Source organism: Ailuropoda melanoleuca, chromosome 8, assembly GCF_002007445.2.
Source record: "Ailuropoda melanoleuca isolate Jingjing chromosome 8, ASM200744v2, whole genome shotgun sequence".
Taxonomy (NCBI): Eukaryota; Metazoa; Chordata; class Mammalia; order Carnivora; family Ursidae; genus Ailuropoda; species Ailuropoda melanoleuca.
In genome coordinates, this window is record NC_048225.1 from 87607109 (window position 1) to 87618298 (window position 11190).

Sequence of the window (11190 nt, forward strand, 5' to 3'; positions counted from 1 at the left end):
TTCTGTTAATTACAATGAAAAGAGAAGAAAAAGAGCCACAGTTGGACCCAAGATGAAAACTTTCTGGTCCTCACATAAGAACCGGCTGCAGGAGGTTTCTCTGTCCTCAGCCCTTTGAATGCATCCAGCCTCCACCATGAGCCATTGCACAGGGAGATGGCATATTCCTCTGTTCAACCCGACCTTCTGATTTCACTAGCTCTGTTTTGCTCACTCTGGTTCCTTGAACCCTTTGTTTTGGTGACTCCTTCTCAGTAGCTTTTCCAACTTTCTTATTATAAAAATCCATTAAAACAAAACCTTGTCTCTATCTTGCTGGCTAGGACTTTGGAGTCTGAAAAACCCAGATTTGAATCCATATTCTGCCATTTACTGGCTGTGAGACTTTTAGAAATTTCTTGTGCCTCTCACAGCCTCATTCTCCTCTCTTTAAAATGAGGATAATAGCAGCACTGGTTTACAGACTTGTGAGAATTAAATGAGAATATGTAAAGCCTCAGCACAGTGCCTGGCACTTAGCCAGTGCTAGGCACATGGTTGCTATTATTCAACTGCTCTCCCCTCTTGGCTCTCAGCCGTGTGTGCTGCGTTGGTTTGCACACATGCACACCTCCCAGTAAACCTTTTCTCTCCGTCCACTGAGTCAGCCCCATGAGACCCAGCTGACAGGAACTCTGGTCCAGGGGTCCTCTCCCTCTGGGGATTTCTCTCTTCTCATCTGTCCCGTATTGCTGAAGACTTCAGTAGCCCCTTAGATTTACCCCTTCACCACTTCTTATATCTCCTTGGGGCCCCTCCAAGAAAAGGTAACCCTTCATTAGAAGAGTGTTTATAGTTTGCAAAATTCTTTTTAATTCATTATCTCATTTAGTCCTCACAACAGTACTCTGAATGTTATCTTTCTACAGATGAGAAAAAAAGTGACTCTGTGACTTGTTTGAGGTTACCTAGCAATCCAACATTGGAAGCTAGATTTGAAGCCAGGCCTGGCATCAGATGCAGGGCTCTCCCTCACCATCTCACCACAGCTGCCACCTAGATCACTGTGGAGTGCAATGGGGGGTAGAAGCCCATCCCCCTGTCTCCTCAGGACCTTGACATTGACATTCTCTTTTTTCCTCCACTTCCATCCCAGGACATGGTCTTGAACAGCAATACAAGGACATGGAAAGAGAGGATATGAGAGGAAAAGAAGATATAAGGGAGGAAAGAAGATAGATCAACTGACCCTTCAACTGTATGTCTCAGATTCTGGTCCCTTTCCCTAACCCAGAGTTCCCAACCTTCCCTTTCCAGGACAGTGGCACATGGAATGCCTATGCCCACATCCAGTAATAGTGAACAAAGATATTCAATGGAACACACAGAAAAAAATTCTGATAAGCATACTTGAGAGTCCAGTATAAGGAATGCTACATTGTCAATGAGTAAAACTCCTCAAAACCCCCTACAAAGACTTTTTTAGTGTTTGTTTTTTGAAAAGAATAAATACACATACAAAACACACACACACACACACACATGCACGCGCGCGCACACACACACCCCTTTATGGTACTAAAATAAAGAAATGAACAAATGGTGGTTTTTAGTTTTTATTGTTCTNCATGCACGCGCGTGCACACACACACCCCTTTATGGTACTAAAATAAAGAAATGAACAAATGGTGGTTTTTAGTTTTTATTGTTCTTTATATCGCATCCTACAACAAATATATGAAACCTAGTGACAAACCCCAGATCATCTAAGGATGCCTTTGTCATTGTAAATGGCGGATCCTTAGATGTGAGTTCCTATGAAGTACAAAGCTTGTCAAAAGCAGGAGACATTCAAAAGACACCCGTAATCCTAGGCCAGCACCATGGACAGTCACCTACCTTTATTCTGATTACTGAGGCCTGATGCCCTAGGTTAGGAAGTGGCAAGTGAGAAAAGAGGAACGGGTCTTCTTTCTCTGTGGGAAGAATCATGCACTAGGAAAAGTAAAGCTCTCTATTCCTCTATACATCAGTGAACACTTTGTTGGAGAATTGGGACTGTGATAATACAACCAACACAGGAAAGGAATAGTAGTCTCTTGCCATCTGGTACGGCGGAATCAGGAATAGCTTGTCACATGCTTCTCTTCTTTCTGGTCCACTTTAATTCCTCTTTCTTTCTCTAGCCTCCAAAAGGCTCTGAAAAAGCATCTCCTGTGTTATTTTCACACAGAAACCTCAACACAAAAAATTTAAAGCCTTCTGACTTGCCATTCCACTCTGCCATCCAAGGGCACATCTAGAATCTCAAATTTCCACCTTTTGATAAAAAAGGCATCACATCAGAGCTCTATATCTGAACTTTGGTGATGAGAAGTGTTCTGCTTATATATTCCTATACAACAAACTCCTCCAAAACCTAGCAGTTTAGAACAATAACATTTATTTTGTTCATTTATCTGCAATTTGGGCAAGATTTGGGGGGAACCTTTTGATCCACCCTGTGTCAGTTAGGGCTGCTCAAAGGATGGAAATTGGATTTTCTTAAGGCTTATTCACTCACACATCTGTTACTTGAATGAGAAAACACAACACTGGGGGGCTGAAAGAGCTGGGGTTCTTTGGAATCTCTATCTCCATCTAGTATCTCCATATGGCTTTTCCAGTATACAGTTTCGGAGTACCTAGGCTTCTCACAGGTCAACTCAGTTTCCAAATTATGGGGTTGCCTTCTATAACCTAACCTCAGAAGTTAGTGTCATTTTTACCATGTCATACTCATTAAGGTAGTCACATGACTCACCCAGGTTTGAGGGGAGAGAAGATAGACTTTGCTACTTGATGGGGAACTTACAAGGTGCTGAAATAGTATGTAGAGCGAGAAATACAGCTGGGGTCATTTTTGGAAAGTTCAATCTTCTACAAGGAGTAAACCAATGGAGTGGACATCAGTCTACAGTGTTAGTAGCTTCTGAACTGTCAGACACATGATCTTTCCTATTATCTTCTGAGGGTTATAAGTTAAAAGAAAATAAAGCAATGAAACCAAATAGAGGCAAAGAAGTTGTAAAAATCATCCGTTACCCTCTTGTTCTTGTTGCCTCTTCAAACCACTGGTGACAGTCACTGAAACAGGCATGGCCATTACTGTCAGTCAGAAAGCCAAGAGATGCTGGGACTTTTACACCAAGTCAAGAAGGTTGACAGTGACCCCCCAAATTGGTGACAGGAAGAACAAGACTAACTATTGCTTCAGCAACTGTAATAATCAACAAGGGAACTTCTCCTTTCTGCTGAAAGAAGGGTTTCACTCTCAGGAATCAGGAGAATGATTCCAGGACACAAATACAAGGAATCAGTTAAAATGTGGACTAAATGAAGACATAAAGAAATGTAGGTTCCAGTCCCACTAATAAGGAATGTAACATATTAATACATGGAGCTCTATGCTATGGAGTACAGCAAAGAAACATAATGAGGATGAAAAAAAAGAACATCAAAATGCGTAAGGACTCTAAAAAGAGAAAGTGAGAGCTCACTTTCAATATGCCCATAGGGTTATATGAAAAATAAATTTTTATGTAATAAAATAAGTAGAGATTAATAAGGTGTTTAAGCAGATGTTTAAAATATAATATTAATGCTTATTAATAGTACTAAAAATTAAGAGACAAAATAGAGCTCGAGAAACAAATAAAAAACCACCTAGTGCAATCAAAGATACTTGGACAATATGCATTCTGACCGATTTTGATTAATCTTAAAGAATATCATTCAATTGAATTCTTCAAGCTGAAGAACTGAGGACCTATTGAGGTTATTAAGGACCTAGTAAGTAAAGCCACTAACTGGGGTGCCTTGAAGTTTCTCCCCAATAAGTGAAAGTAAGATATAAACACCATTCTTTCAGCATAGTAGATTATGTTTCATGATTGAACTCTACCATGGAAGCACATTGAAGGGTCACTTGGAATAGCTTGGGAAGCTTGGGAAGCTAATTCTTTTTTTTTTTTTAAGATTTTATTTATTTATTTGTGTGTATGTGAGAGAAAGAGAACAAGCAGGGGGAGTGGCAGGCAGAGGAAGAAGCGGACTCCCTGCTGAGCAAGGAGCCCCATGCAGGGCTCAATCCCAGGACCTTGGGATTATGACCTGAGCGGAAGGCAGACGCTTAACTGACTGAGCCACCCAGGCTTCCCTGGGGAAGCTAATTCTTAAAGAAGGAGTACAAATTAAACAGGTGAAGAAATGAGGCAAGGAAGAGAAGGAATAAAAGGAATGCCCAGAAGCATAATATATTTGGTAATTTTAGATCATGAAGTTTAAAAAAAGGAACAGTGGAAAAGAGGCTTGAGAGGTAGGCAAGGGCCAGGTTATGAAGAATTTTACAAATGGTGGCAAGGAGCTTAGATTGCCTGTGGATGACATGGAAGCAAAGAGAGCTTTTTTTTTTTTTTTTAAAGATTTTATTTATTTATTTGAGAGAAAGAGCACGCACAAGCAGAGGGAGCAGCAGAGGGAGAGGGAGAAGAAGGATCCCCGCTGAGCAAAGAGCCCAATGCAGGAGGACTCAATTCCAGGATCCCAGGATCATGATCTGATCCTAAGGCAGACGCTTAACTCACTGAGTCCCAGGCACCCCCCCCAGAGAGCTTTAAACAATGCAATGCCACTGATGTTAGATCACTCCATGGAGCATGGTCCAGGGACAATGGAAGTTAAGAGGCCAGTGAAGAACTCCAGGGGAACAGTTATAAGAGCCCACGTTAAAGCAGTCATAGTGAAGATATCCAGCATAGGAACAAATATGAGGAACAAACACCACTCAAACCTCGTGATTTGGAGGTAGAAAGGAATGAGGGATGATCACTGGGATTCTAGTATAGGTAACTGGGAGGAAGCGGAGGCACGGATAGATAGTACACAAAGAGAAGGAAACGTAATTAGAAATGGGAGAAGAGATGTAAGTTCATTTCAGGGCATGTTGAACCTGGATTGCCCTGAGGTAACCGGCACCAGCGTATCATCCAATAGTCCTCTATAGCTCAGGAAAGAAACTAGACCAGTCTTGAACTTGAGAATGAAGATAGAGCTGGAGAGGCAAACAGAACATATGTAACACATGCTGTTATTTTTTCAAGGAAATTAAAGAAATGATTGAGGATTTAGACAAAGATCTAAAAACAACATAAAAGAGACAAAAATAAATACTAAAATTTAAAAAAATATATAATGATCAAAATTAAAAACTTCCATTTTGGATTAGAACGAATGACTTTAGTGGCTAATAAGACCCAATCAAAAGGAGAATTTGTGAGTTGGAAGATGGGTCAGAAGACAATATACAGAATGAGTATTGAGAGGAAAAGGATGGGAAATATACAAGATAGTAAGAGATACAGACTATTCATTGAAGAGAAGTAATATACTTGTAGTTAGAGTATTAAAAGAAAAGTAAAAGGAGTAGAGGACATAAACAGTGTCTGAGGAGATAATGGCTGAGCATTTTTCAAACCCAGTGAAAGACAGCAATAAGACTTACAAGTGACTTCTCAACAAACGAATTGAAGGCAGGAGGCAGTGGAATGATGCCTTAAAGGTGTCTGCCTTTAATAACTGCCCATCTAGAATGTTATGTCCAGGAAAAAAAAATCTATCAATAATACAAGTTTTAAAAAGTCTCATATGAACTGCATATAAACAAAAACTGAGAGAATTGTCACCAGCACGTTCACAGTTGAAGGACATACTAATGAGTGTTCTTCAGACAAAAGGAATATGATTTCAGATGGAAATCTGGAGATCAAGGAAAGAACGAAAAGCAATGAAAGAATAAATATGTGGTTAAATATAAGTAAATATCAGCCATATAAAATAACAATAACCAAGTGTGGAATATTTAAAATACAGAGCATCAAAACATACAATAATAATGGCATATACTGTGGGAAAGAGAATCAACGCAGTAAACATGTACCAGAATTATTTTTTGATGTAATTTCCAAGTAAGCAAATGGGGAAAATGGAATAATAAAGACTCATCAATATAAAAGAAACCAAAACAAGGAAAGAAAAATGAAACAAAATACATGAGAGATATAGAAAATGCTAAATAAGATGGGAGATTTAAACTTAAACATCACTAAACGTAAATGTGCTCCAATTAAAATAAATGTTGCTAGACAGGATTTAAAAATACAGTAATCATAAACTGCTTATAATAGACACACATCTAAAACATAATGATACAGAAAGATTCAAAGTAAAAGAATAGAAAAAGGTATACCAGGCAAATAATAACTAAAATAAACCAGAGAGAGCTTTATCAACTACACAAAGTAGAATTTAAGACAAAAGGCACTATTAGCAATGAGGAGATACTCACTTCACAATGATAAAGTTGAATTTACCAGGAAAATGTAACAATTCTAATTTTGTATGAGGCTATGCTAACATAGCCTTAAAAAATACAAAACAAAACTGAAAGAAAAACATTCACTGTGATAACAGGAAGGCTTTTAACATAATTCTTCCAGTAAATGCTATGGCAAGCAGACAAAAACCAAATCATATAGGTTTGGATAATATAATCAATACACTTGACCTAATAAGCATTCACAAGACTACAGGTTATATATATATATATATTTTTTCCCCTAAGCACACAAAGAAAATTCACAGAAATTGACCATGTGCTAGATCGTAAAGCAAGTCTCAATAAATTTCAAACAATTCAAAGTGTTTCCCTGGGAAAAAACTGACAAAGAGATAACCAGAAAATACTCATATGTTTGAAAATTCAATCAAAGAAGAAATCATGATGGAAATTAGGAACAAAATTATAAAGATATCATTTCCCCAAAACCTGATCTACAGATTCAAGCAATCTCCCCACCTCCAAAAAATAAACAAAAAAATAAATAAATGCTTTTTTTTTCTTTCGTGGAAACTGACTTGCTGATTCTAATATTTTTATGGCTACTCAAACAACTAACAACAACCAAGACCCTCTTGAAAAAGAACAAAGTGAGAGGGTTTGCTATCCTGGATATAAAGACTCTAAAGATAAAGAAATTCAGATTGTAGAACTGGAAAGGGACAATGAAACAGACCAATGAACACGAAGAGAAAGACCACATATGGACACCCGATTTATTATGAAGATGACCCTGTGGCGTGTTGAGGCAAGTTTGGTCTTTCCAACAAATGCAATAAGACTTTTGCGTGTCCATATAAACAACAACAACAAAAATTTAACTTCTGCCTAACACCATCACAAAAATCAATTTCCGGTATAAGTTAGATCTACATATGAAAGGTAAAACAAGAAATCTCCTAAAGACCATATAGGAGAATACCATTATGATGCTGGGATAAAGGAAAGACTTCTTAACCAAGACACAGAGAACACTAACTATCAAGGAAAGCATTGATAAATAAAACCGTATTAAAACTAATAACATCTGTTTCACTGAAAGACACCATTAAGAGGGTGAAAAGATAAGCCACACAGTACATTTGCAATACATATAACAGGCCATCCATTTGTATGCGAATTATGTGACGTTCTATCACAAATGGGTAAGAAAAAACAACCCGATAGAAAAGTGGGATTTGAACAGTCATATCATAAAAGACAATATCCAAATGACAAATAGACATTGAGTGACCATGACACGTCCACCAGAATGGCTAAACTTGAAAAGGCTGAGAATGTTAAATATTGTCGTGGATGTGGAGAAACAGAAACCCATACGGTGCTGGTGGGGACACGCTACTTAGGACCATTGTCTGGCATTATCTACATAAAGTACCTTATGACCTTGGAGTTCTGCTCCTAAGTTAATACCCACAGAGGATGTGCACAACAGTCAGGACAAGAATATTCATCGTAGCATTATTTACAACAATCCCAAACTGGAAACAACCCAGAAGTCGACCAAGAATAGAATGGTAAATAAACCGTGGTCCATCGATACAATGAAGCAACACAAAAATGTGAACGTGCAGACCCACAGCCACAAATAACAAGATGAATAAAGCTTATGAACATAACATTGAGCAAAAAAAGTCAGACACAAAAAGAGCACACATTGTATGATTCCGTCCATATGAAGTTAAAAAAAACACATTAGACTATAATGTTTAGATAGTAATGCTTAGGTGGTAAAACTAAAAAAAAAAAAAAAAAAAGCAAGCTATTTCCATAAAAGTAATGAGGAGGAAGAATTGAGAGGGTCACAAGGGCCACTTCTGGAGTTCTGGCAATGTCTATTTCTTGATTTTACACGGATGTTTGCTTTGTAAGAAATCATGAAGCTGAACACCTTTGTTTTGTGCACTCTTTGGTAAGAGTTAATCGTTCATAATAAAAAAGGCGTTACACACACACACACACACATTTAACACAGTGTCTGTGTAAGCATCCAGCCTTATGCCTGGCACATAACAGATGTGCAACAGCATGTGGTTATCTTTCTTCCCCCATTCCTTCTTTCTTTCCACAGAGAGAAAGTGGAAAAAAGGGAAAATGTATATTTTCGTAAACATCTCACTTTCCGAGTACAAGCACCACCATTTTCTAGCTTTCTTACAATAATCTTATTGCTATGGCAACTGCAATCAGGTGGAGCCAATGAAGAGGAGGGATGTGAATGCGACATTTAACTTGATTACCTCCTCGCACAAGGAAATCCTTGCTAATAACCGAATTGCTGAAGCCCTAGGCCTAAAGCTCCCATTAATGGATAAAATGCTCGTCTGTTTTATATTTTATTTTGTTCCAAAAAACAAAGCAAAACCTTTGTTTAAAGGCTTACCTTCCTGCAGGTTGCAGTTAATCCTATAATCATTGGGTGAATACTTCTCGAGCCAGACATTCTTTTGTGCGTCAGAGAAGCAAGAGGCTGGTGATAGAAGCATTGTCTTCTGTGCCATTGCGGTGCCTGGGGAGGAAAGGATGGGGTTGGGTGGTGGGCACAGCTGGCTGTGGGCTGCAAGGAGCTGTCACTCCCCTGCTCCTGCTCCAGCAGGCATTCTTCAGCCTGCACCTGCTGGGCTGGGTGTCTGCATTCACCTGCCCACTTTCATTCTTCAACTCTTTACCCATAGCCACTTGACATGTTTAGAACTGGGGAAAGACTGATGACACTTGGGGAAAACACTCCAATTCTATCAGATGAGAAATCAAATACATCCGAAAATCAAGGAGGAGCCAGAGACCATTTTAAAATTACGTTCCCCCAAGCCACATCCCCATCCCATACACCCCTACAACCGATTTACCTTAAAAATACCAATCTTGGAAAGAGAAGGAAGAATGAGATTTTCAGGTCTGAAAATGAATGACAAGTCCAAAGGAGCAAACACAGAAATTACAACGGGCCTCGGAAACTTATTTTTAGCTGATGTAGGAATTCTTTCTTGTGACCTAAACGGAAATTCTCCCTGTAGCAGAGATTTGTTCTGCAAAGAGGATCAGACAACAGGAAGGATGTGGGGGGCAGGGGAAAGGAGTCATGAGAGGGCTTCTAGACCTCACTTTCTAGGACCTGTGGAATTAGGCAAGAGGCATTCTCCTGGTTTGATAGACGTGGGAATCTCTGAGGAGAAGATTATTTATTAGTTAACTCAGCAAATAGTTATGAGGGCCTAGAGTCAGCCTGTGCTGAGCTAGATGCAGGAGTTAGGATGGCCAACCAGACAGACTGTTTCCCTCACCCCATGGAGTATAAGACAGAAAGGCTCAAAAGCAGGCTCCAAGTGGGTCAGAGATGCCTGTTTATGCCTATTTCAGGGTGAACAGCTTCAAAAAGAGGAAAGACAACCAGAGAATTCGCAGGCTAGAACAACCATGAATTCCTCCATTTCAAGTCTGCAAAGTCTGGCAAGAGGGGCAAGGTGTGAAGAGGAGCGGAGGGAGATTGTCCCAGATGGCTTGCATCCACCTGTACATGGTCAAGATGGGCAGGGAAAAGGGGAACCCAGGGATATGCCTGGGGAGATTGGTTATCTCCATAAATATATAAATTGTTCATGGAACCAGGGAGATTAACTCAAGGCCAGAACAATACCATCTTGCAAAATAGCAAACAAAACAAAACAAAACAATCAGATTATCACAGATCCTTGTCTACCTTCTTCCTGGCTTCCAGAACTAGAAGGAAAAGCAAATAAAACATGACTGACAGACACTAGGTTGACCACCCAGAGGTCAGCCAAGAAGGGCACACACACTGCCAGTCTGCTCATGGGTGGAGAGCTGAAGGTCTGATGTCCCCATCTGTCTGGGGCCAGGTAAGAGGCCCACCAAGAGATGAGGCATGCCTGCTGATCTAGTCATGCCATGATTTGGACTAGTGTGGAGGCAGCAGAGAGATCTGAAAGAGGAGCACTTTCTAGTGTAGATCCGGTGATGCATTCCTTTGCATGACCCTTGGCAAGCTTCTTTCCTCAACAATTTCCTCATTTGCAAAACATCAAAAACACTCATTATAGCAATTCCCATTCCATTACCTTTGTCATGCTCACTGCCAAAATTAAATAGTGTAACACCAACATATTCTCTGTAATGTTCCCCTATGACACCATCTCAAATATTTATAGAGTATCTTCCAGCCTAATTAGAGCAGGGAGAATTGGACTCTAACATCCAGGGAGGGAGATGCAGCTGTCTCTTTCCGTGAGATGAAGTCATGGCCCCTGCAGAGTTACTGCAGATGGCCCAAGGACACCATGGGTGGAATCCCAGCCAACTTGGAGAGCTGCACAAAGTGGACCTCTCTAAGCCCTCAGACCCAGGAGGACTGCAATACACAGATGCATCCTAGTCATAGATTGTCGTTTGGTGGGTTGCTCTCCAAACAGGGAAGTCTTCTCTTGACCACCAGGCTGCAGGACAATTGAGGACAGGGACTTTCCATTCTTCTTCTTTCTTTCTCCCTCAATGTCTAGGGCTGGTGCTCGGTGTTCTTTAAATTCTTATTGACAGAACAATTTCAACAGACATCAGCCAAATGTTTATTGAATGGATCCTGCATGACAGGACCGTGCTCCAATAAGCACATGTTGTTTTTAAATGTCCAAGGAATTTCCAGGCAAGTGCTTACTGTTGCACACTGTTGTCAACTGCTTTGCAAAAATAGCCCATCCGATCAATATTTCTCCCTAAAATAGCTACCACCTGGAAGTGAGAGGGGAAGGTACCAGTCC

The 11190-nt window shown here is 39.9% G+C and overlaps 1 long non-coding RNA gene across 3 annotated transcripts in view; it reads right to left on the reverse strand.

Annotated features, from left to right (window-relative positions):
* The window catches only part of LOC117803429, a 23851-nt gene extending 14456 nt beyond the window's left edge, over positions 1–9395 (reverse strand). For all 3 annotated transcript variants that reach the window (XR_004627286.1, XR_004627287.1, XR_004627288.1), the window contains exons 1-2: positions 9265–9395; positions 8799–8924 (exon numbers count right to left, since the gene is read on the reverse strand). This is a non-coding gene — a long non-coding RNA (uncharacterized LOC117803429). The remainder of the gene's footprint in view (positions 1–8798; positions 8925–9264) is intronic.
* Positions 9396–11190: the final 1795 nt, after the last annotated feature.